Here is a 27,568-nt window from a genome sequence, read left to right as displayed (position 1 = left end):
GTCTGATTCACCCCCCTCAATGTCTGGTTCAGCCCCCCCACAATGTCTGATTGACGCCCAACACCGCAATGTCTGATTCACCCCCCGTAATGTCTGATTCACCCCCCGCAGTGTCTGATTCACCCCCCCGCAATGTCTTATTCACCACCCCGCAATGTCTGATTCACCCCCCTGCAATGTCTGATTCACCCCCCCGCAATGTCTGATTCACCCCCCAGCAATGTCTGATTCAGCCCCCCGCAATGTCTGATTCACTCCCCACAATGTCTGCTTCACACCCCGCAATGTCTGATTCACACCCCCGGTAATGTCTGATACACACCACGCAATGTCTGATTCACTCCCCGCAATGTCTGCTTCACCCCCCGCATTGTCTGATTCACCCCCCGCAATGTCTGATTCACCCCCCGCATTGTCTGATTCACACCACACCGCAATGTCTGATTCAGCCCCCACAATGTCTGATTCACCCCCCCACAATGTCTGATTAACCCCCCGCTATGTCTGATTCACCCCACTTCCCGCAATGTCTGATTCACCCCGCAATGTCTGATTCACCCCCCTCAATGTCTGATTCAGCCCCCCCACAATGTCTGATTGACGCCCAACACCGCAATGTCTGATTCACCCCCCGTAATGTCTGATTCACCCCCCGCAGTGTCTGATTCACCCCCCCGCAATGTCTGATTCATCCCCCGCAATGTCTGATTCACTCCCCTGCAATGTCTGATTCACTCCCCCCGCAATGTCTGATTCACACCACGCAATGTCTGATTCACTCCCCGCAATGTCTGCTTCACCCCCCGCAATGTCTGATTCACCCCCCTGCAATGTCTGATTCACCCCGCCGCAATGTCTGATTCACACCATGCAATGTCTGATTCACTCCCCGCAATGTCTGCTTCACCCCCGCAATGTCTGATTCACCCCCCCGCAATGTCTGATTTACACCACGCAATGTCTGATTCACTCCCCGCAATGTCTGCTTCACCCCCTGCAATGTCTGATTCACTCCCCGCAATGTCTGCTTCACCCCCCCGCAATGTCTGATTCACCCCCCTGCAATGCCTGATTCACCCCCCCGCAATGTCTGATTCACCTCCCCCGCAATGTCTGATTCACCCCCCCGCAATGTCTGATTCACCCCCCGCAATGTCTGATTCACCCCCCCCGCAATGTCTGATTCACCCCGCAATGTCTGATTCACCCCCCTCAATGTCTGGTTCAGCCCCCCCACAATGTCTGATTGACGCCCAACACCGCAATGTCTGATTCACCCCCCGTAATGTCTGATTCACCCCCCGCAGTGTCTGATTCACCCCACCGCAATGTCTTATTCACCACCCCGCAATGTCTGATTCACCCCCCTGCAATGTCTGATTCACCCCCCCGCAATGTCTGATTCACCCCCCAGCAATGTCTGATTCAGCCCCCCGCAATGTCTGATTCACTCCCCACAATGTCTGCTTCACACCCCGCAATGTCTGATTCACACCCCCGGTAATGTCTGATACACACCACGCAATGTCTGATTCACTCCCCGCAATGTCTGCTTCACCCCCCGCATTGTCTGATTCACCCCCCGCAATGTCTGATTCACCCCCCGCATTGTCTGATTCACACCACACCGCAATGTCTGATTCAGCCCCCACAATGTCTGATTCACCCCCCCACAATGTCTGATTAACCCCCCGCTATGTCTGATTCACCCCACTTCCCGCAATGTCTGATTCACCCCGCAATGTCTGATTCACCCCCCTCAATGTCTGATTCAGCCCCCCCACAATGTCTGATTGACGCCCAACACCGCAATGTCTGATTCACCCCCCGTAATGTCTGATTCACCCCCCGCAGTGTCTGATTCACCCCCCCGCAATGTCTGATTCATCCCCCCGCAATGTCTGATTCACTCCCCTGCAATGTCTGATTCACTCCCCCCGCAATGTCTGATTCACACCACGCAATGTCTGATTCACTCCCCGCAATGTCTGCTTCACCCCCCGCAATGTCTGATTCACCCCCCTGCAATGTCTGATTCACCCCGCCGCAATGTCTGATTCACACCATGCAATGTCTGATTCACTCCCCGCAATGTCTGCTTCACCCCCCGCAATGTCTGATTCACCCCCCCGCAATGTCTGATTTACACCACGCAATGTCTGATTCACTCCCCGCAATGTCTGCTTCACCCCCTGCAATGTCTGATTCACTCCCGCAATGTCTGCTTCACCCCCCCGCAATGTCTGATTCACCCCCCTGCAATGCCTGATTCACCCCCCGCAATGTCTGATTCACCTCCCCCGCAATGTCTGATTCACCCCCCCGCAATGTCTGATTCACCCCCCGCAATGTCTGATTCACCCCCCCCGCAATGTCTGATTCACCCCCCCGCAATGTCTGATTCACCCCCCGCAATGTCCGATTCACCCCTCCGCAATGTCTGATTCACCCCCCCGCAATGTCTGATTCACCCCCCCGCAATGTCTGATTCACCCCCCCCGCAATGTCTGATTCACACCACGCAATGTCTTATTCACTCCCCGCAATGTCTGCTTCACCCCCGCAATATCTGATTCACACCCCCGGTAATGTCTGATTCACCCCACGCAATGTCTGATTCACTCCCCGCAATGTCTGCTTCACCCCCTGCATTGTCTGATTCACCCCCCGCAATGTCTGATTCACCCCCCACATTGTCTGATTCACACCACACCGCAATGTCTGATTCAGCCCCCACAATGTCTGATTCACCCCCCCACAATGTCTGATTAACCCCCCGCTATGTCTGATTCACCCCACTTCCCGCAATGTCTGATTCACCCCGCAATGTCTGATTCACCCCCCTCAATGTCTGGTTCAGCCCCCCCACAATGTCCGATTGACGCCCAACACCGCAATGTCTGATTCACCCCCCATAATGTCTGATTCACCCCCGCAGTGTCTGATTCACCCCCCCGCAATGTCTTATTCACCACCCCGCAATGTCTGATTCACCCCCCTGCAATGTCTGATTCACCCCCCCGCAATGTCTGATTCACCCCCCAGCAATGTCTGATTCAGCCCCCGCAATGTCTGATTCACTCCCCACAATGTCTGCTTCACACCCCGCAATGTCTGATTCACACCCCCGGTAATGTCTGATACACACCACGCAATGTCTGATTCACTCCCCGCAATGTCTGCTTCACCCCCCGCATTGTCTGATTCACCCCCCGCAATGTCTGATTCACCCCCCGCATTGTCTGATTCACACCACACCGCAATGTCTGATTCAGCCCCCACAATGTCTGATTCACCCCCCCACAATGTCTGATTAACCCCCCGCTATGTCTGATTCACCCCACTTCCCGCAATGTCTGATTCACCCCGCAATGTCTGATTCAACCCCCTCAATGTCTGATTCAGCCCCCCCACAATGTCTGATTGACGCCCAACACCGCAATGTCTGATTCACCCCCCGTAATGTCTGATTCACCCCCCGCAGTGTCTGATTCACCCCCCCGCAATGTCTGATTCATCCCCCGCAATGTCTGATTCACTCCCCTGCAATGTCTGATTCACCACCCCGCAATGTCTGATTCACCCCCCCGCAATGTCTGATTCAGCCCCCCGCAATGTCTGATTCACTCCCCACAATGTCTGCTTCACCCCCCGCAATGTCTGATTCACACCCCCGGTAATGTCTGATTCACACCACGCAATGTCTGATTCACTCCCCGCAATGTCTGCTTCACCCACCGCATTGTCTAATTCACCCCCCGCAATGTCTGATTCACCCCCCGCATTGTCTGATTCACACCACACCGCAATGTCTGATTCAGCCCCCGCAATGTCTGATTCACCCCCCCACAATGTCTGATTATCCCCCGCTATGTCTGATTCACCCCACTTCCCGCAATGTCTGATTCACCCCGCAATGTCTTATTCACCCCCCGCAATGTCTGATTCACCCCCCTCAATGTCTGATTCAGCCCCCCCACAATGTCTGATTCACGCCCAACCCCGCAATATCTGATTCACCCCCCCCGAAATGTATGACTCAACCCCCGAAAGGTCAGATTCACCCCCCGAAATGTCAGATTCACTCCTCGTAATGCTTCATTCACCCCCCGCAATGTCTGATTCACCCCCGCAATGTCTGATTCACCCCCCGCAATGTCTGATTCACCCCCCACAGTGTCTGATTCACATCCTCGCCATGTTTGATTTACCCCAACCCCCGCAATGTCTGATTCATCCCCCGCAATGTCTGATTCACAAACCCGCAATGTCTGATTCACCCCCAGGTAATGTCTGATTCAGCCCCCCCACAATGTCTGATTCACACCCAACCCTGCAATGTCTGATTCACCCAACCGCAATGTCTGATTCACCCCCCAGCAATGTCTGATTAACCCCCCCGCAATGTCTGATTCACCCGGCCTCCCGCAATGTCTGATTCACCCCCCCACAATGTCTGATTAACCCCCCGCTATGTCTGATTCACCCCCCCACATTGTCTGATTCACAATCCCCTCAAAGTCGGATTCACCTCCCCGCTATGTCTGATTCACCCCCCCGCAATGTCTGATTCACAATCCCCGCAATGTCTTATCCACCCTCCGCAATGTCTGATTCACTCCCCCGCAATGTCTGATTCACCCCCACGCATTGTCTGATTCACCCACCAGCAATGTCTGATTCACCTCCCGCAATGTCTGATTAACCCCCCCGCAATGTCTGAGTCACCCCCCCCGCAATTTCTTATTCGCCCCCCCACAATATCTGATTCACCACCCGCAATGGCTGATTCACAACCTCGCAATGTCTGAATCAACCCCCCGCGATGACTGATTCAACCCCCCTGCAATGTCTGATTCACCCCCTGCAATGTGGTGCTCCTGCTGCCCAGGAAGGGGGGAAAAAGAGTGGGAGAGCAATAGTGGTTGGGGATTCTATAGTAAGGGGAACAGATAGGTGTTTCTGTGGTCGTAGACGTGAATCCAGGATGGTTTGTTGCCTCCCTGGTGCCAGGGTCAAGGATGTCACTGAGCGGCTGCAGGGCATTCTGGAGGGGGAGGGTGAACAGCCAGAGGTCGTGGTCCACATTGGTACCAACGACATAGGTAAAAAGAGGGATGAGGTCCTGCAGCAAGAATTTAGGGAGCTAGGTGAAGGATTAAAGAGCAGGACCTCAAAGGTTGTAATCTCTGGATTACTCCCGGTGCCACGTGCTAGTGGGTATAGGAATAGGAAGATAGAACAGATGAATGCATGGCTAAAGGGATGGTGCAGGGGGGAGGGCTTTAGTTTCCTGGATCACTGGGTCTGCTTCTGGGAAAGGTGGGACTTGTACAAGTCGGACGGTTTACACCTGAACCACAGGGGAACCAATATCCTTGCGGGGAGGTTTGCTAGCACTGCTGGGGGGGGTTTAAACTAACTTGGCAGGGGGATGAGGTACAGAGTGGAGCTATAGTAGGGGGTGATTTACAGCCAAATACAGAGGAAAAAACAAGTCAGCTGGGAAGGCAGAGCAAATATGTGAAGGCAAAAGGGAATATGGCAGGGCTGGAAGGCATTTATTTTAATGCAAGGAGTCTTGCAAATAAGGTGGATGAACTGAAGTTGTTGTTGAACACATGGGAGTATGATATTGTTGCTATCACGGAGACATGGTTGAGGGAGGGTCAGGACTGGCAGCTCAATATTCCGGGGTATAGAATCTTCAGGCGAGACAGAGGGGGGTGTAAAATGGGAGGGGGTGTTGCAATATTAATTAAGGAGTCAATTACTGCTGTAAGGAGGGATGATATATTAGCGGGTTCCTCTAATGAGGCCATATGGGTAGAACTTAAAAACAAAAAGGGGGCAAGCACTTTGCTGGGAGTGTACTATAGGCCCCCAAACAGTCAGGGGGAGATAGAGGAACAGATATGTAGGCAAATCTCAGAGAAGTGCGAACATAATAGGGTAATAATAGTGGGGGATTTCAACTTCCCCAATATAAATTGGGATAGTCAGAGTGTGAAAGGCTTAGAGGGTGCAGAATTCTTAAAGTGCATCCAGGAGAGCTTTTTGAGCCAACATGTAGAAAGTCCTACAAGAGAGGGGGCGGTACTGGACCTAATTCTGGGGAATGTAGCCGGGCAAGTGGTGGAAGTATCAGTAGGAGAGCATTTTGGCGACAGTGACCATAATTCGGTGAGATTGAAGGTGGTCATGGAAAAAGACAAAGACGGCCCGGAAATAAGGGTTCTAAATTGGGGGAAGGCCGATTTTAATATGATAAGGCAGGATCTGGCCAAAGTGGACTGGGAGCAGCTACTTATAGGAAAATCCACATCAAAACAGTGGGAGACTTTCAGAAGGGAAATAGAGAGAGTACAACGCCAACATGTTCCTGTAAAGGTCAAGGGTGGGACCAACAAGCAAAGGGAACCTTGGATGACAAGGGATATACAAAAATGCATTAGAAATAAAAGGGGGGCTTTTGGCAGTTACAAAAGACTAAAGACAGAAGAAGCCCTAGAGGAGTATAAAAAGTGCAGGGGCATACTTAAAAAAGAAATTAGGAGGGCGAGGAGGGGCCATGAAATAACACTGGCGAGCAAAATAAAGGAAAATCCTAAGATGTTTTATAAGTATATTAAGGGCAAGAGGATAACCAGGGAAAGGGTAGGGCCCATTAGGGACCAAAGTGGCAATCTGTGTGTAGAGCCAGATGATGTAGGCGGGGTTTTAAATGAATTTTTTGCATCTGTGTTCACTATGGAGAAAGACGATGCAGACATAGAAATCGGGCAAGGGGACTGTTACATACTTGAACATATTAGCATCGAGAGGGAGGAGGTGCTAGCGGTTTTAGCCGGCCAAAAAGTGGATAAATCCCCAGGCCCGGACGAGATGTATCCCAGGCTGCTGTGGGAGGCAAAGGAGGAGATTGCAGGGGCTCTGACACAAATTTTCAGAACCTCTCTGGCCACAGGGGATGTACCAGAGGACTGGAGAACAGCTAATGCAGTACCATTATACAAGAAGGGTAGCAGGGATAAACCAGGGAATTACAGGCCAGTGAGCCTAACATCTGTGGTAGGGAAATTATTGGAAAAAATTCTGAGGGACAAAATTAGTCTCCACTTGGAGAGGCAAGGATTAATCGGGAATAGTCATCATGGCTTTGTCAAGGGTAAATCATGTCTGACAAATCTGATTGAATTTTTCGAGGGGGTGACTAGGGGGGTGGATGAGGGAAATGCTGTGGATGTGGTTTACATGGACTTCAGTAAAGCTTTTGACAAAGTCCCGCATAGGAGACTGGTCAAGAAGGTAAGAGCCCATGGGATCCAGGGTGCCTTGGCATGTTGGATCCTAAACTGGCTGAGTGGCAGGAGGCAGAGGGTGATGGTCGAAGGTTGCTTTTGTGACTGGAAGCCTGTGTCCAGTGGGGTACCTCAGGGATCTGTGCTGGGTCCCTTGTTGTTTGTGATCTACATAAATGATTTGGATGAGAATGTTAAAGGTATGATCAGTAAGTTCGCAGATGACACGAAAATTGGTGGGGTGGTAAATTGCGAGGAGGAAAGCCTTAGGCTACAGGACGATATAAACGGGTTGGTCAGATGGGCGGAAAAGTGGCAAATGGAATTTAACCCTGAAAAGTGCGAGGTGATGCATTTTGGACGGACAAATAAGGCAAGGGAATACACAATGAGTGGTAGGACCCTAGGAAGTACAGAGGGTCAGAGGGACCTTGGTGTACATGTACATAGATCCCTGAACGCAGCGGAACAGGTAGATAAGGTGGTTAAAAAGGCATATGGGATACTTGCCTTCATTAGCCGAGGCATAGAATATAAGAGCAGGGAGGTTATGATGGAGCTGTACAAAACGCTGGTGAGGCCACAGCTGGAGTACTGTGTGCAGTTCTGGTCGCCTCACTATAGGAAGGATGTGATTGCTTTGGAGAGGGTGCAGAGAAGATTCACCAGGATGTTACCTGGGATGGAGCGCCTCAGCTATGAAGAAAGACTAAACAGGCTGGGGTTGTTTTCCTTGGAGGAAAGAAGGCTGAGGGGGGACCTGATTGAGGTGTACAAAATGATGAGGGGCATAGATAGGGTAGACAAAGAGGAACTTTTCCCCTTAGTAGGGGGGTCAATAACAAGGGGGCATAGATTCAGGGTAAGGGGCAGGAGATTTAGAGGGGATTTGAGGAGGAACTTTTTCACCCAGAGGGTGGTTGGAATGTGGAACTCAATGCCTAAAAGGGTGGTAGAGGCAGGAACCCTCACAACATTCAAGAAGCATTTGGATGAGCACTTGAAATGCCATTGCATACAAGGCTATGGACCAAATGCTGGAAAATGGGATTAGACTGGACAGGGATGGATGGGCGGCGCAGACACGATGGGCCGAAGGGCCTCTTTCTGTGCTGTAAAACTCTGTGGCCTAGAAATTCACTAGCCTTAGCGCCGCTTTTGAGGCGCTAGAGGGACTAGCACCAGAGTTATGGCCAGTTGAAAAATTCCCTGGGGCCCTAAAGCGGCGTTGCACCGGTAGCGTTGCGCCGGCACCGATGACATCATCGGTGTGCGCAGCGTCCCGGTTGCCATGCCGACGGGCCCCAGCGCCGAAATTCAGTTGCAGCCGCCTCGCCCGTGGCAGCCGCAACTACGACTCTGGCAACAGAGTCCAACATGTGTTTGCGCCGGCGCATTAAAGGCCCCGCGGCGGCCGGCCGCTTTCCCGCCGGCCGCCTGCCAGCAGCTCCCTCCCCGGACTTCTCCCCCACCCCCCCCCGGAACAGATGCAAGCCCGGCACTTGTCCGAGGTGCCAGGCTCATTTTTAAACAGATTTGCGCGGGCCGCGGCCGGGTGCAGGCAGCTCCTCCTTAACGGAAGGAGGAGGCCTGCACTTCCCCAGCCTGCCGCACCGCATCGGGAGCCGCAGCGCCGGAATTGCGGCGCGAAACGGCAGTTAGCGCCCTTTTCCAGGCGCTAAGACCCTTCAGTAGCGCCGGCAGCCGTTTGGGCGCGGCGCTACTGAATTTTTGGCGCGCGCAGGGGGACTTAGCGCCGGCACTAACTTCCAGCGCTAAAGCCCTGGCTAAGCCAAAACCCAATTTCTAGGCCTATGACTCTGCGACTCTAATGTCTGATTCAACCCCCGCAATGTCTGATTCACCCCACCCCTGCAATGTCTGATTCAGCCACCCCGCAATGTCTGATTCACCCCCCTCAATGTCTGATTCAACCCCCCACAATGTCTGATTCACCCCACCGCCGCAATGTCTGATTCACCACACGCAATGTCTCATTGACCCCACCCGCAATGTCTGATTCAACCCACCGCAATGTCTGATTCACCCCCCGCAATGCCTGATTCACCCCCCCGCAAAGTCTGATTCACCCCCCGCATTGTCTGATTCACCCCCCTGCATTGTCTGATTCACCCCCCACATTTTCTGATTCACCCCCCCGCATTGCCTGATTCACACCCCCAGCAATGTCTGATTCACCCCCGGCAATGTCTGATTCACCCCCCGCAATATCTGATTCACTCCCCCCGCAATGTCTGATTCACCCCCCGCAATGTATGATTCACACCCCCCGCAATGTCTGATTCACCCCCCCCGCAATGTCTGATTCACCCCCCGCAATGTCTGATTCACCCCCCCAGCAATGTGTGATTCACTCCCCCCGCAATGTCTGATTCATCCCCCGCAATGTCTGCTTCACCCCCTGCAATGTCTGATTCACTCCCCCCGCAATGTCTGATTCACCCCCCGCAATGTCTGATTCACCCCCCGCAATGTCTGATTCACCCCCCGCAATGTCTGATTCACTCCCTCCACAATGTCTGATTCACCCCCCGCAATGTCTGATTCACCCCCCGCAATGTCTGATTCACTCCCTCCCGCAATGTCTGATTCCCCCCGGCAATGTCTGATTCACCCCCCGCAATGTCTGATTCACCCCCCGCAATGTCTGATTCCCCCCGGCAATGTCTGATTCACCCCCCGCAATGTCTGATTCACCCCCCGCAATGTCTGATTCACCCCCCGCAATGTCTGATTCACCCCCCGCAATGTCTGATTCACCCCCCGCAATGTCTGATTCACCCCCCGCAATGTCTGATTCACCCCCCGCAATGTCTGATTCACCCCCGCAATGTCTGATTCACCCCCGCAATGCCTGATTCACCCCCCGCAATGTCTGATTCACCCCCCGCAATGTTTGATTCACCCCCCGCAATGTCTGAATCACCCACCGCCATGTCTGATTCACCACACCCGCAATGTTTGATTCACCCCCCCGCAATGTCTGATTCACCCGCCCGCAATGTCTGATTCACCCCCCCTGCAATGTCTGAATCACCCCTCCGCAATGTCTGATTCACCCCACCGCAATGTCTGATTCACCCCACCGCAATGTCTGATTCACCACCCCCTGCAATGTCTGATTCACCCCCCGCAATGTCTGATTCACCGATCCCGCAATGTCTGATTCACTCCCCCTGCAATGTCTGATTCACCCCCTGCAATGTCTGATTCAGCCCCCCGCAATGTCTGATTCACCCACCCCGCAATGTCTGATTCACCCCCCCCGCAATGTCAGATTCACCCCCCCCGCAATGTCTAATTAACTCCGCGCAATATCTGGTTCACCCCCCCGCAATTTCTGATTCACCCCCCCTGCAATGTCTGATTCACCCCCCGCAATGTCTGATTCACTCCCCCCGCAATGTCTGATTCACTCCCCCCGCAATGTCTGATTCACCCCCTGCAATGTCTGATTCACCCCCCGCAATGTCTGATTCACCCCCCGCAATGTCTGATTCACCCCCCGCAATGTCTGATTCACACCCCGCAATGTCTGTTTCACCCCCGCAATGTCTGCTTCACCCGCCCGCAATGTCTGATTCACCCGCCCGCAATGTCTGATTCACCCCCCCTGCAATGTCTGAATCACCCCCCTGCAATGTCTGATTCACCTGCCTGCAATGTCTAATTCACCCCACTGACAATGTCTGATTCACTCCCCGCCATGTCTGATTCACCCCCCGCTATGTCTGATTCACTCCCCGCAATATCTGATTCACCCCCCGCAATATCTGATTCACCCCCCGTAATATCTGATTCACCCCCCGCAATGTCTGATTCGCACCCGCAATGTCTGATTCGCCCCCGCATTGTCTGATTCGCCCCCCGCAATGTCTGATTCACCCCCCGCATTGTCTGATTCACCCCCCGCAATGTCTGATTCACCCCCACCGCAATGTCTGATTCACCCACCCGCAATCTCTGATTCACCCACCCGCAATGTCTGATTCACCCACCCGCAATGTCTGATTCACCCCCGCAATGTCTGATTCACACCCGCAATATCTGATTCACCACACCCGCAATGTCTGATTCACCCACCAGCAATGTATGATTCCCCCACCGCCATGTCTGATTCACCACACCCGCAATGTTTGATTCACCCCCCCGCAATGTCCGATTCACCCGCCCGCAATGTCTGATTCACCCCCCCTGCAATGTCTGAATCACCATTCCGCAATGTCTGATTCACCCCACCGCAAAGTCTGATTCACCCGCCCGCAATGTCTGATTCACCCACCATGCAATGTCTGCTTCACCCCCCGCAATGTCTGATTCACCCACCCCGCAATGTCAGATTCACCCCCCCCGCAATGTCTAATTAACTCCGCGCAATATCTGGTTCACACCCCCGCAATGTCTGATTCACCCCCCCCTGCAATGTCTGATTCACCCCCCGCAATGTCTGATTCACTCCCCCCGCAATGTCTGATTCACTCCCCCCGCAATGTCTGATTCACTCCCCCGCAATGTCTGATTCACCCCCTGCAATGTCTGATTTACCCCCCGCAATGTCTGATTCACCCCCCGCAATGTCTGATTCACCCCCCGCAATGTCTGATTTACCCCCCGCAATGTCTGATTCACCCCCCGCAATGTCTGATTCACCCCCACCGCAAAATCTGATGCACCCACCCGCAATGTCTGATTCACTCCCCGCCATGTCTGATTCAACACACCTGCAATGTCTGCTTCACCCGCCCGCAATGTCTGATTCATCCCCCCTGCAATGTCTGAATCACCCCTCCGCAATGTCTGATTCACCCCCCCGCAATGTCTGATTCACCAGCCCGCAATGTCTGATTCACCTCCCCTGCAATGTCTGATTCACCCCCCGCAATGTTTGATTCACTCCCCCCGCAATGTCTGATTCACCCCCCGCAATGTCTGATTCACCCCGCAATGACTGATTCACCACCCCAAATTGTCTGATTCACCCTCCCCGCAATGTCAGATTCACCCCCCCGCAATGTCTGATTAACTCCGCGCAATATCTGATTCACACCCCCGGCAATGTCTGATTCACTCCCCCCGCAATGTCTGATTCACCCCTCCGCAATGTCTAATTAACTCCGCGCAATGTCTGATTCTTCCCCGACAATGTCTGATTCACCGACCCCGCAATATCTGATTCAGCCCATGCAATGTTTCATTCACCCCCCCCGCATTGTCTGATTCACCACCCGCAATGTCTGATTCACCCCCGCGCAATGTATGATTCATCCCCTGCAATGTCTGATTCACCCCCTCGCAATGTCAGATTCACCCTCCCGCAATGTCAGAATCACCCTCCCGCAATGTCTGATTCGCCCCCCAGCAATGTCAGATTCACCCTCCCGCAATGTCTGATTAACTCCGCGCAATATCTGATACACCCCCGCCGCAATGTCTGATTCACCCCCCCCGCAATGTCTGATTCACCCACCCGCAATGTTTAATTAACTCTGCGCAATGTCTGATACTTCTCCGACAATGTCTGATTCACCGACCACACAATATCTCATTCAGCCCATGCAATGTTTCATTCACCCCCACCGCATTTTTTGATTCACCTCACGCAATGTCTGATTCACCACACGCAATGTCTGATTCACCCCCCGCAATGTCTGATTCACCCCCCCTGCAATGTCTGATTCACCCCTCGCAATGTCTCATTCACCCCTCGCAATGTCTGATTCACCCCTCGCAATGTCTGATTCACCCCTCGCAATGTCTGATTCACCCCTCGCAATGTCTGATTCACCCCTCGCAATGTCTGATTCACCCCTCGCAATGTCTGATTCACCCCTCGCAATGTCTGATTCACCCCTCGCAATGTCTGATTCACCCCCCGCAATGTCTGATTCACCCCCCGCAATGTCTGATTCACCCCCCCTGCAATGTCTGATTCACCCCTCGCAATGTCTCATTCACCCCTCGCAATGTCTGATTCACCCCTCGCAATGTCTGATTCACCCCTCGCAATGTCTGATTCACCCCTCGCAATGTCTGATTCACCCCTCGCAATGTCTGATTCACCCCTCGCAATGTCTGATTCACCCCTCGCAATGTCTGATTCACCCCTCGCAATGTCTGATTCACCCCTCGCAATGTCTGATTCACCCCTCGCAATGTCTGATTCACCCCTCGCAATGTCTGATTCACCCCTCGCAATGTCTGATTCACCCCTCGCAATGTCTGATTCACCCCTCGCAATGTCTGATTCACCCCTCGCAATGTCTGCTTCACCCCTCGCAATGTCTGATTCACCCCTCGCAATGTCTGATTCACCCCTCGCAATGTCTGATTCACCCCTCGCAATGTCTGATTCACCCCTCGCAATGTCTGATTCACCCCTCGCAATGTCTGATTCACCTCCCGCAATGTCTGATTCACCCCCCCGCAATGTCTGATTCACCGACCCGCAATGTCTGATTCTGTCCCCTCGCAATGCCTGGTTCAAACTCACCCCCGCAATGACTGATTCAGCCCCCCCGGAATGTCAGATTCACCCTCCCGCAATGTCTGATTAACTCCGCGCAATATCTGATTCACCCCCCGCAATGTCAGATTCACCCTCCCGCAATATCTGATTCACCCCCCCGCAATGTCAGATTCACCCTCCCGCAATGTCTGATTAACTCCGCGCAATATCTGATTCACCCCCCCCGCAATATCTGATTCACCCCCCCCGCAATGTCTGATTCACCCACCCGCAATGTTTAATTAACTCTGCGCAATGTCTGATACTTACCCGACAATGTCTGATTCACCGACCACGCAATATTTCATTCAGCCCATGCAATGTTTCATTCACCCCCACTGCATTTTCTGATTCACCTCCCGCAAAGTCTGATTCACCACCCGCAATGTCTGATTCACCCCCCGCAATGTCTGATTCACCCCCCGCAATGTCTGATTCATCCCCCCTGCAATGTCTGATTCACCCCTCGCAATGTCTGATTCTGTCCCCTCGCAATGCCTGGTTCAAACTCACCCCCGCAATGACTGATTCAGCCCCCCCGGAATGTCTGAGTCACACACCCTGCAATGTCTGATTCACCCCCCTCCCCGCAATATCTGATTCACCCCCCGCAATGTCTGATTTACCCCCAGCAACATCTGATTCACCCCCCGCAATGTCTGATTTACCCCCCGCAATATCTCATTCTCCCCCCGCAATGTCTGATTCACCACACGCATTGTCTGATTCTCCCCCCGCAATGTCTGATTCACCCCCGCCGCAATATCTGATGCACCCACCCGCAATGTCTGATTCACTCCCCGCCATGTCTGATTCAACACACCTGCAATGTCTGCTTCACCCGCCCGCAATGTCTGATTCACCCGCCCGCAATGTCTGATTCACCCCCCCTGCAATGTCTGAATCACCCCTCCGCAATGTCTGATTCACCCCCCCGCAATGTCTGATTCACCCCCCCTGCAATGTCTGAATCACCCCTCCGCAATGTCTGATTCACCCCCTCGCAATGTCTGATTCACCCCCCGCAATGCCTGATTCACCCCTCGCAATGACTGATTCACCACCCCGGCAATGTCTGATTCACCCCCCCGCAATGTCTGATTCACCCCCCCGCAATGTGTAATTAACTCCGCGCAGTATCTGATTCTTCCCCGACAATGTCTGATTCACCGACCCCGCAATATCTGATTCAGCCCATGCAATGTTTCATTCACCCCCCCCGCATTGTCTGATTCACCACCCGCAATGTCTGATTCACCCCCCCGCAATGTGTGATTCACCCCCTGCAATGTCTGATTCACCCCCTCGCAATGTCTGACACCCACTCCGCATTGTCTGTTTCACCCCCCGCAATGTCTGATTCACCCCCCCGCAATGTCTGATTCATCCCCGCAATATGTGATTCACCCCCCGCAATATCTGATTCACCCCCCGCAATATCTGATTCACCCCCCGCAATATCTGATTCACCCCCCGCAATGTCAGATTCGCCCCCCGCAATGTCTGATTCGCCCCCCGCATTGTCTGATTCTCCCCCCGCAATGTCTGATTCACCCCCCGCATTGTCTGATTCACCCCCTGCAATGTCTGATTCACCCCCACCGCAATGTCTGAATCACCCACCCGCAATGTCTGATTCACCCACCCGCAATGTCTGATTCACCCACCCGCAATCTCTGATTCACACACCCGCAATGTCTGATTCACCCACCCGCAATGTCTGATTCACCCCCGCATTGTCTGATTCACACCCGCAATGTCTAATTCACCACACCCGCAATGTCTGATTCACCCAGCAGCAATGTATGATTCCCCCACCGCCATGTCTGATTCACCACACCCGCAATGTCTGATTCACCACCCCGCAATGTATGATTCACCCCCTGCAATGTCTGATTCACCCCCTCGCAATGTCAGATTCACCCTCCCGCAATGTCTGATTAACTCCACGCAATATCTGATTCACCCCCCGCAATGTCAGATTCACCCTCCCGCAATATCTGATTCACCCCCCAGCAATGTCAGATTCACCCTCCCGCAATGTCTGATTAACTCCGCGCAATATCTGATTCACCCCCCCCGCAATATCTGATTCACCCCCCCCGCAATGTCTGATTCACCCACCCGCAATGTTTAATTAACTCTGCGCAATGTCTGATACTTACCCGACAATGTCTGATTCACCGACCACGCAATATCTCATTCAGCCCATGCAATGTTTCATTCACCCCCACTGCATTTTCTGATTCACCTCCCGCAAAGTCTGATTCACCACCCGCAATGTCTGATTCACCCCCCGCAATGTCTGATTCACCCCCCGCAATGTCTGATTCATCCCCCCTGCAATGTCTGATTCACCCCTCGCAATGTCTGATTCACCCCTCGCAATGTCTGATTCACCCCTCGCAATGTCTGATTCACCCCTCGCAATGCCTGATTCACCCCTCGCAATGTCTGATTCACCCCTCGCAATGTCTGATTCACCCCTCGCAATGTCTGATTCACCCCTCGCAATGTCTGATTCACCCCTCGCAATGTCTGATTCACCCCTCGCAATGTCTGATTCACCCCTCGCAATGTCTGATTCACCCCTCGCAATGTCTGATTCACCCCTCGCAATGTCTGATTCACCCCTCGCAATGTCTGATTCACCCCTCGCAATGTCTGATTCACCCCTTGCAATGTCTGATTTACCCCTCGCAATGTCTGATTCACCTCCCGCAATGTCTGATTCACCCCCCGCAATGTCTGAATCACCCCTCCGCAATGTCTGATTCACCCCCCCGCAATGTCTGATTCACCGACCCGCAATGTCTGATTCACCCCCATGCAATGTCTGATTCACCCCCCCAGCAATGCCTGATTCAACCCCCCGCAATGATTGATTTACCCCCCCGCAATGTCTGATTCACCCCCCATAATGTCTGATTCTGTCCCCTCGCAATGTCTGGTTCAAACTCACCCCCGCAATGTCTGATTCAGCCGCCCCCAGAATGTCTGAATCACACACCCTGCAATGTCTGATTCACCCCCCTCCCCGCAATATCTGATTCACCCCCCGCAATGTCTGATTTACCCCCAGCAATATCTGATTCACCCCCCGCAATGTCTGATTTACCCCCCGCAATATCTCATTCTCCCCCCGCAATGTCTGATTCACCACCTGCATTGTCTGATTCTCCCCCCGCAATGTCTGATTCACCCCCACCGCAATATCTGATGCACCCACACGCAATATCCGATTCACCCCCCCTGCAATATCCGATTCACCCCCCGCAATGTTTGATTCACTCCCCCCGCAATGTCTGATTCACTCCCCTCGCATTGTCTGATTCACTCCCCGCCATGTCTGATTCAACACACCTGCAATGTCTGCTTCACCCGCCCGCAATGTCTGATTCACCCGCCCGCAATGTCTGATTCACCCCCCCTGCAATGTCTGAATCACCCCTCCGCAATGTCTGATTCACCCCCCCGCAATGTCTGATTCACCCGCCCGCAATATCCGATTCAGCCCCCCCGCAATGTTTGATTCACTCCCCCCGCAATGTCTGATTCGCTCCCCTCGCAATGTCTGATTCGCTCCCCGCAATGTCTGATTCACCCCCCGCAATGTCTGATTCACCCCCCGCAATGACTGATTCACCACCCCGGCAATGTCTGATTCACCCCCCCCCCGCAATGTCTGATTCACCCCTCCGCAATGTCTAATTAACTCCGCGCAGTATCTGATTCTTCCCCGACAATGTCTGATTCACCGACCCCGCAATATCTGACTCAGCCCATGCAATGTTTCATTCACCCCCCCCGCATTGTCTGATTCACCACCCGCAATGTCTGATTCACCCCCCTGCAATGTCTGACACCCACTCCGCATTGTCTGTTTCACCCCCCGCAATGTCTGATTCACCCCCCCCGCAATGTCTGATTCATCCCCGCAATATCTGATTCACCCCCGCAATGTCTGATGCACCCCCCTTCAATGTCTGATTCACCCCCCTGACAATGTCTGATTCACCCCCCCGCAACGTCTGATTCACCCCACCCCCCAATGTCGGATTCACTCCCCGCCATGTCTGATTCACCCCCCGCTATGTCTGATTCACCCCCCGCAATATCTGATTCACCCCCCGCAATATCTGAGTCACCCCCCGCAATATCTGATTCACCCCCCGCAATATCTGATTCACCCCCCGCAATGTCTGATTCGCCCCCCGCAATATCTGATTCGCTCCCCGCAATGTCTGATTTACCACACCCGCAATGTCTGATTCGCCCCCCGCATTGTCTGATTCTCCCCCCGCAATGTCTGATTCACCCCCCGCATTGTCTGATTCACCCCCCGCAATGTCTGATTCACCCCCACCGCAATGTCTGATTCACCCACCCAAATATCTGATTCACTCCCCGCAATGTCTGATTCACCACACCCGCAATGTCTGATTCACCCCCCCGCAATCTCTGATTCACCCACCCGCAATGTCTGATTCACCCACCCGCAATGTCTGATTCACCCCCGCAATGTCTGATTCACACCCGCAATGTCTGATTCACCCCCCGCAATGTCTGATTCACCACACCCGCAATGTCTGATTCACCCACCAGCAATGTATGATTCCCCCACCGCCATGTCTGATTCACCACGCCCGCAATGTCTGATTCACCCCCCCGCAATGTATGATTCACCCCCTGCAATGTCTGATTCACCCCCTCGCAATGTCAGGTTCACCCTCCCGCAATGTCTGATTAACTCCGCGCAATATCTGATTCACCCCCCGCAATGTCAGATTCACCCTCCCGCAATGTCTGATTCACCCCCCCGCAATGTCAGATTCACCCTCCCGCAATGTCTGATTAACTCCGCGCAATATCTGATTCACCCCCCCCGCAATGTCTGATTCACCCACCCCGCAATGTCTGATTCACCCACCCGCAATGTTTAATTAACTCTGCGCAATGTCTGATACTTCCCCGACAATGTCTGATTCACCGACCACGCAATATCTCATTCAGCCCATGCAATGTTTCATTCATCCCCACCGCATTTTCGGATTCACCTCCCGCAATGTCTGATTCACCACCCGCAATGTCTGATTCACCCCCCACAATGTCTGATTCACCCCCCGCAATGTCTGATTCACTCCCCTGCAATGTCTGATTCACCCCTCGCAATGTCTGATTCACCCCTCGCAATGTCTGATTCACCCCTCGCAATGTCTGTTTCACCCCTCGCAATGTCTGATTCACCCCTCGCAATGTCTGATTCACCCCTCGCAATGTCTGATTCACCCCTCGCAATGTCTGCTTCACCCCTCGCAATGTCTGATTCACCCCTCGCAAAGTCTGATTCACCCCTCGCAATGTCTGATTCACCCCTCGCAATGTCTGATTCACCCCTCGCAATGTCTGATTCACCCCTCGCAATGTCTGATTCACCACTCGCAATGTCTGATTCACCCCCCACAATGTCTGATTCACCCCCGCAATGTCTGATTCACCCCCCGCAATGTCTGATTCACCCCCCGCACCGCAATGTCTGATTCACCCCCCGCAATGTCTGATTCACCCCCCGCAATGTCTGATTCACCCCCCGCAATGTCTGATTCACCCCCCGCAATGACTGATTCACCCCCTGCAATGTCTGATTCACCCCTGCAATGTCTTATTCCCCCCCTGCAATGTCTGATTCACCCCCCGCAATGTCTGATTCACCCCCCCCGCAATGTCTGATTCACCCCCCGCAATGTCTGATTCACCCCCCGCAATGACTGATTCACCCCCTGCAATGTCTGATTCACCCCTGCAATGTCTTATTCCCCCCCTGCAATGTCTGATTCACCCCCCGCAATGTCTGATTCACCCCCCCCGCAATGTCTGATTCACCCCCCGCAATGTCTGATTCACACCCCGCAATGTCTGATTCACCCCCCGCAATGTCTGATTCACCCCCCGCAATGTCTGATTCACCCCCCGCAATGTCTGATTCACCCCCCGCAATGTCTGATTCACCCACCTCAATGTCTGATTTACCCCACCGCAATGTCTAATTAACTCCGCGCAATGTCTGATTCTTCCCCGACAATGTCTGATTCACCGACCCCGCAATACCTGATTCAGCCCATGCAATGTTTCATTCACCCCCCCGCATTGTCTGATTTACCTCCCGCAATATCTGATTCACCTCCCGCAATGTCTGATTCTCCACCCGCAATGTCTTATTCACTCCCCCCGCATTGTCTGATTCTCCCCCCGCAATGTCTGATTCACCCCCCGCATTGTCTGATTCACCCCCACCGCAATGTCTGATTCAACCCCACCGCAATGTCTGATTCACCCACCCACAATATCTGATTCACTCCCCGCAATATCTGATTCACCACACCCGAAATGTCTGATTCACCCACCCGCAATGTCTGATTCACCCACCCGCAATCTCTGATTCACCCACCCGCAATGTCTGATTCACCCACCCGCAATGTCTGATTCACTCCCCCTGCAATGTCAGATTCACCCCCCCCGCAATGTCTAATTAACTCCGCGCAATATCTGGTTCACTCCCCCGCAATGTCTGATTCACCCCCCCCTGCAATGTCTGATTCACCCCCCGCAATGTCTGATTCACTCCCCCCGCAATGTCTGATTCACTCCCCCGGCAATGTCTGATTCACTCCCCCCGCAATGTCTGATTCACTTCACCCGCAATGTCTGATTCACCCCCTGCAATGTCTGATTTACCCCTCAAAATGTCCTATTCGCTCCCCCCGCATTGTCTGATTCACCGCCCGCAATGTCTGATTCACCCCCGCAATGTCTGATTCAACCCCGCAATGTCTGATTCACCCCCCGCAATGACTGATTCATCACCCCGCAATGTCTGATTCACCCCCCCGCATGTCAGATTCACCCCCCGCAATGTCTAATTAACTCCGCGCAATATCTGATTCACCCCCCCAGCAATGTCTGATTCACCCCCCCCGCAATGTCTGATTCACCCCCTCGCAATGTCTAATTAACTCCGCGCAATGTCTGATCCTTCCCCGACAATGTCTGATTCACCGACCCCACAATATCTGATGCGCCCCCCGCAATATCTGATTCACCCCCGCAATGTCTGATTCACCCCCCGCAATGTCTGATTTGCCCCCCGCAATATCTGATTCGCTCCCCGCAATGTCTGATTTACCCCTCGCAATGTCTTATTCACTCTCCCCGCATTGTCTGATTCTCCCCCGCATTGTCTGATTCTCCCCCTGCAATGTCTGATTCACCCCCCGAATTGTCTGATTCACCCCCAGCGCAATGTCTGATTCACCCCCACCGCAATGTCTGATTCACCCCCACCGCAATGTTTGAATCACCCACCCGCAATGTCTGATTCACTCCCCTCAATGTCTGATTCACCACACCCGCAATGTCTGATTCAGCCCCCCGCAATGTCTGATTCACCCACCCGCAATGTCTGATTCACCCCTCCGCAATGTCTGATTCACCCCCCCGCAATGTCTGATTCACCCCCCGCAATGTCTGATTCACCCCCGCAATGTCTGATTCACCCCCCGCAATGATTGATTCACCCCCTGCAATGTCTGATTCACCCCCTGCAATGTCTTATTCCCCCCTGCAATGTCTGATTCACCCCCCGCAATGTCTGATTCACCCCCTGCAATGTTTGATTCACCCCCTGCAATATCTGGTTCACCCCCCCGCAATGTCTGATTCACCCCCCGCAATGTCTGATTCACCCCCCGCAATGTCTGATTCACTCCCCCCGCAATGTCTGATTCACCCCCCGCAATGTCTGATTCACCCCCCGCAATGTCTGATTCACCCCCCGCAATGTCTGATTCACCCCCCGCAATGTCTGATTCACCCCCCGCAATGTCTGATTCACCCCCCCGCAATGTCTGATTCACCGACCCGCAATGTCTGATTCACCCCCATGCAATGTCTGATTCACCCCCCCAGCAAAGTCTGATTCAACCCCCCGCAATGATTGATTTACCCCCCCGCAATGTCTGATTCACCCCCCATAATGTCTGATTCTGTCCCCTCGCAATGTCTGGTTCAAACTCACCCCCGCAATGTCTGATTCAGCCCCCCCCAGAATGTCTGAGTCACACACCCTGCAATGTCTGATTCACCCCCCTCCCCGCAATATCTGATTCACCCCCCGCAATGTCTGATTTACCCCCAGCAATATCTGATTCACCCCCCGCAATGTCTGATTTACCCCCCGCAATATCTCATTCTCCCCCCGCAATGTCTGATTCACCACCCGCATTGTCTGATTCTCCCCCCGCAATGTTTGATTCACCCCACCGCAATATCTGATGCACCCACCCGCATTGTCTGATTCACTCCCCGCCATGTCTGATTCAACACACCTGCAATGTCTGCTTCACCCGCCCGCAATGTCTGATTCACCCGCCCGCAATGTCTGATTCACCCCCCTGCAATGTCTGAATCACCCCTCCGCAATGTCTGATTCACCCCCCCACAATGTCTGATTCACCCGCCCGCAATATCCAATTCACCCCCCCTGCAATATACGATTCACCCCCCGCGATGTTTGATTCACTCCCCCCGCAATGTCTGATTCGCTCCCCTCGCAATGTCTGATTCGCTCCCCGCAATGTCTGATTCACCCCCCGCAATGTCTGATTCACCCCCCGCAATGACTGATTCACCACCCCGGCAATGTCTGATTCACCCCCACCCGCAATGTCTGATTCACCCCCCCGCAATGTCTAATTAACTCCGCGCAGTATCTGATTCTTCCCCGACAATGTCTGATTCACCGACCCCGCAATATCTGATTCAGCCCATGCAATGTTTCATTCACCCCCCCCGCATTGTCTGATTCACCACCCGCAATATCTGATTCACCCCCCCGCAATGTATGATTCACCCCCTGCAATGTCTGATTCACCCCCTCGCAATGTCTGACACCCACTCCGCATTGTCTGTTTCACCCCCCGCAATGTCTGATTCACCCCCCCCCGCAATGTCTGATTCATCCCCGCAATATCTGATTCACCCCCCGCAACGTCTGATGCACCCCCCTTCAATGTCTGATTCACCCCCCTGACAATGTCTGATTCACCCCCCCGCAACGTCTGATTCACCCCACCCCCCAATGTCGGATTCACTCCCCGCCATGTCTGATTCACCCCCCGCTATGTCTGATTCACCCCCCGCAATATCTGATTCACCCCCCGCAATATCTGAATCACCCCCCGCAATATCTGATTCACCCCCCGCAATATCTGATTCACCCCCCGCAATGTCTGATTCGCCCCCCGCAATATCTGATTCGCTCCCCGCAATGTCTGATTCACCCCCCCCTGCAATGTCTGATTCACCCCCCGCAATGTCTGATTCACTCCCCCCGCAATGTCTGATTCACTCCCCCGGCAATGTCTGATTCACTCCCCCCGCAATGTCTGATTCACTTCACCCGCAATGTCTGATTCACCCCCTGCAATGTCTGATTTACCCCTCAAAATGTCCTATTCGCTCCCCCCGCATTGTCTGATTCACCGCCCGCAATGTCTGATTCACCCCCGCAATGTCTGATTCAACCCCGCAATGTCTGATTCACCCCCCGCAATGACTGATTCATCACCCCGCAATGTCTGATTCACCCCCCCGCATGTCAGATTCACCCCCCGCAATGTCTAATTAACTCCGCGCAATATCTGATTCACCCCCCCAGCAATGTCTGATTCACCCCCCCCGCAATGTCTGATTCACCCCCTCGCAATGTCTAATTAACTCCGCGCAATGTCTGATCCTTCCCCGACAATGTCTGATTCACCGACCCCACAATATCTGATGCGCCCCCCGCAATATCTGATTCACCCCCGCAATGTCTGATTCACCCCCCGCAATGTCTGATTTGCCCCCCGCAATATCTGATTCGCTCCCCGCAATGTCTGATTTACCCCTCGCAATGTCTTATTCACTCTCCCCGCATTGTCTGATTCTCCCCCGCATTGTCTGATTCTCCCCCTGCAATGTCTGATTCACCCCCCGAATTGTCTGATTCACCCCCAGCGCAATGTCTGATTCACCCCCACCGCAATGTCTGATTCACCCCCACCGCAATGTTTGAATCACCCACCCGCAATGTCTGATTCACTCCCCTCAATGTCTGATTCACCACACCCGCAATGTCTGATTCAGCCCCCCGCAATGTCTGATTCACCCACCCGCAATGTCTGATTCACCCCTCCGCAATGTCTGATTCACCCCCCCGCAATGTCTGATTCACCCCCCGCAATGTCTGATTCACCCCCGCAATGTCTGATTCACCCCCCGCAATGATTGATTCACCCCCTGCAATGTCTGATTCACCCCCTGCAATGTCTTATTCCCCCCTGCAATGTCTGATTCACCCCCCGCAATGTCTGATTCACCCCCTGCAATGTTTGATTCACCCCCTGCAATATCTGGTTCACCCCCCCGCAATGTCTGATTCACCCCCCGCAATGTCTGATTCACCCCCCGCAATGTCTGATTCACTCCCCCCGCAATGTCTGATTCACCCCCCGCAATGTCTGATTCACCCCCCGCAATGTCTGATTCACCCCCCGCAATGTCTGATTCACCCCCCGCAATGTCTGATTCACCCCCCGCAATGTCTGATTCACCCCCCCGCAATGTCTGATTCACCGACCCGCAATGTCTGATTCACCCCCATGCAATGTCTGATTCACCCCCCCAGCAAAGTCTGATTCAACCCCCCGCAATGATTGATTTACCCCCCCGCAATGTCTGATTCACCCCCCATAATGTCTGATTCTGTCCCCTCGCAATGTCTGGTTCAAACTCACCCCCGCAATGTCTGATTCAGCCCCCCCCAGAATGTCTGAGTCACACACCCTGCAATGTCTGATTCACCCCCCTCCCCGCAATATCTGATTCACCCCCCGCAATGTCTGATTTACCCCCAGCAATATCTGATTCACCCCCCGCAATGTCTGATTTACCCCCCGCAATATCTCATTCTCCCCCGCAATGTCTGATTCACCACCCGCATTGTCTGATTCTCCCCCCGCAATGTTTGATTCACCCCACCGCAATATCTGATGCACCCACCCGCATTGTCTGATTCACTCCCCGCCATGTCTGATTCAACACACCTGCAATGTCTGCTTCACCCGCCCGCAATGTCTGATTCACCCGCCCGCAATGTCTGATTCACCCCCCTGCAATGTCTGAATCACCCCTCCGCAATGTCTGATTCACCCCCCCACAATGTCTGATTCACCCGCCCGCAATATCCAATTCACCCCCCCTGCAATATACGATTCACCCCCCGCGATGTTTGATTCACTCCCCCCGCAATGTCTGATTCGCTCCCCTCGCAATGTCTGATTCGCTCCCCGCAATGTCTGATTCACCCCCCGCAATGTCTGATTCACCCCCCGCAATGACTGATTCACCACCCCGGCAATGTCTGATTCACCCCCACCCGCAATGTCTGATTCACCCCCCCGCAATGTCTAATTAACTCCGCGCAGTATCTGATTCTTCCCCGACAATGTCTGATTCACCGACCCCGCAATATCTGATTCAGCCCATGCAATGTTTCATTCACCCCCCCCGCATTGTCTGATTCACCACCCGCAATATCTGATTCACCCCCCCGCAATGTATGATTCACCCCCTGCAATGTCTGATTCACCCCCTCGCAATGTCTGACACCCACTCCGCATTGTCTGTTTCACCCCCCGCAATGTCTGATTCACCCCCCCCCGCAATGTCTGATTCATCCCCGCAATATCTGATTCACCCCCCGCAACGTCTGATGCACCCCCCTTCAATGTCTGATTCACCCCCCTGACAATGTCTGATTCACCCCCCCGCAACGTCTGATTCACCCCACCCCCCAATGTCGGATTCACTCCCCGCCATGTCTGATTCACCCCCCGCTATGTCTGATTCACCCCCCGCAATATCTGATTCACCCCCCGCAATATCTGAATCACCCCCCGCAATATCTGATTCACCCCCGCAATATCTGATTCACCCCCCGCAATGTCTGATTCGCCCCCCGCAATATCTGATTCGCTCCCCGCAATGTCTGATTTACCACACCCGCAATGTCTGATTCGCCCCCTGCATTGTCTGATTCTCGATTCTCCCCCGCAATGTCTGATTCACCCCCCGCATTGTCTGATTCACCCCCCGCAATGTCTGATTCACCCCCTCGCAATGTCTGATTCACCCACCCACAATATCTGATTCACTCCCCGCAATCTCTGATTCACCCACCCGCAATGTCTGATTCACCCACCCGCAATGTCTGATTCACCCCCGCAATGTCTGATTCACACCCGCAATGTCTGATTCACCCCCCGCATTGTCTGATTCACCCCCCGCAATGTCTGATTCACCCCCTCGCAATGTCTGATTCACCCACCCGCAATGTCTGATTCACCCCCCCGCAATCTCTGATTCACCCACCCGCAATGTCTGATTCACCCACCCGCAATGTCTGATTCAGCCCATGCAATGTTTCATTCACCCCCCCGCATTGTCTGATTCACCCCCTGCAATGTCTTATTCCCCCCCTGCAATGTCTGATTCACCCCCCGCAATGTCTGATTCACCCCCTGCAATGTCTGATTCACCCCCTGCAATATCTGGTTCACCCCCCCCGCAATGTCTGATTCACCCCCCCTGCAATGTCTGATTCACCCCCCGCAATGTCTGATTCACTCCCTCCGCAATGTCTGATTCACCCCCCGCAATGTCTGATTCAACCCCCGCAATGTCTGATTCACCCCCCGCAATGTCTGATTCACCCCCCGCAATGTCTGATTCACCCCCTGCAATGTCTGATTCACCCCCTCGCAATGTCTGACACCCACTCCGCATTGTCTGTTTCACCCCCCGCAATGTCTGATTCACCCCCCCCCCGCAATGTCTGATTCATCCCCGCAATATCTGATTCACCCCCGCAACGTCTGATGCACCCCCCTTCAATGTCTGATTCACCCCCCTGACAATGTCTGATTCACCCCCCCGCAACGTCTGATTCACCCCACCCCCCAATGTCGGATTCACTCCCCGCCATGTCTGATTCACCCCCCGCTATGTCTGATTCACCCCCCGCAATATCTGATTCACCCCCCGCAATATCTGATTCACCCCCCGCAATATCTGATTCACCCCCCGCAATATCTGATTCACCCCTCGCAATGTCTGATTCGCCCCCCGCAATATCTGATTCGCTCCCCGCAATGTCTGATTTACCACACCCGCAATGTCTGATTCGCCCCCTGCATTGTCTGATTCTCCCCCCGCAATGTCTGATTCACCCCCCGCATTGTCTGATTCACCCCCCGCAATGTCTGATTCACCCCCACCGCAATGTCTGATTCACCCACCCACAATATCTGATTCACTCCCCGCAATGTCTGATTCACCACACCCGCAATGTCTGATTCACCCACCCGCAATGTCTGATTCACCCCCCCGCAATCTCTGATTCACCCACCCGCAATGTCTGATTCACCCCCGCAATGTCTGATTCACACCCGCAATGTCTGATTCACCACACCCGCAATGTCTGATTCACCCACCAGCAATGTATGATTCCCCCACCGCCATGTCTGATTCACCACACCCGCAATGTCTGATTCACCCCCCCGCAATGTATGATTCACCCCCTGCAATGTCTGATTCACCCCCTCGCAATGTCAGGTTCACCCTCCCGCAATGTCTGATTAAC

The sequence above is a fragment of the Somniosus microcephalus genome, chromosome 10, assembly GCF_052327205.1.
Source record: "Somniosus microcephalus isolate GS21.2 chromosome 10, FLI_Smic_1.0, whole genome shotgun sequence".
In the NCBI taxonomy this organism is placed as follows: Eukaryota; Metazoa; Chordata; class Chondrichthyes; order Squaliformes; family Somniosidae; genus Somniosus; species Somniosus microcephalus.
The sequence above is the reverse complement of the archived record's forward strand: the minus strand, read 5'-3'. Positions refer to the sequence as shown.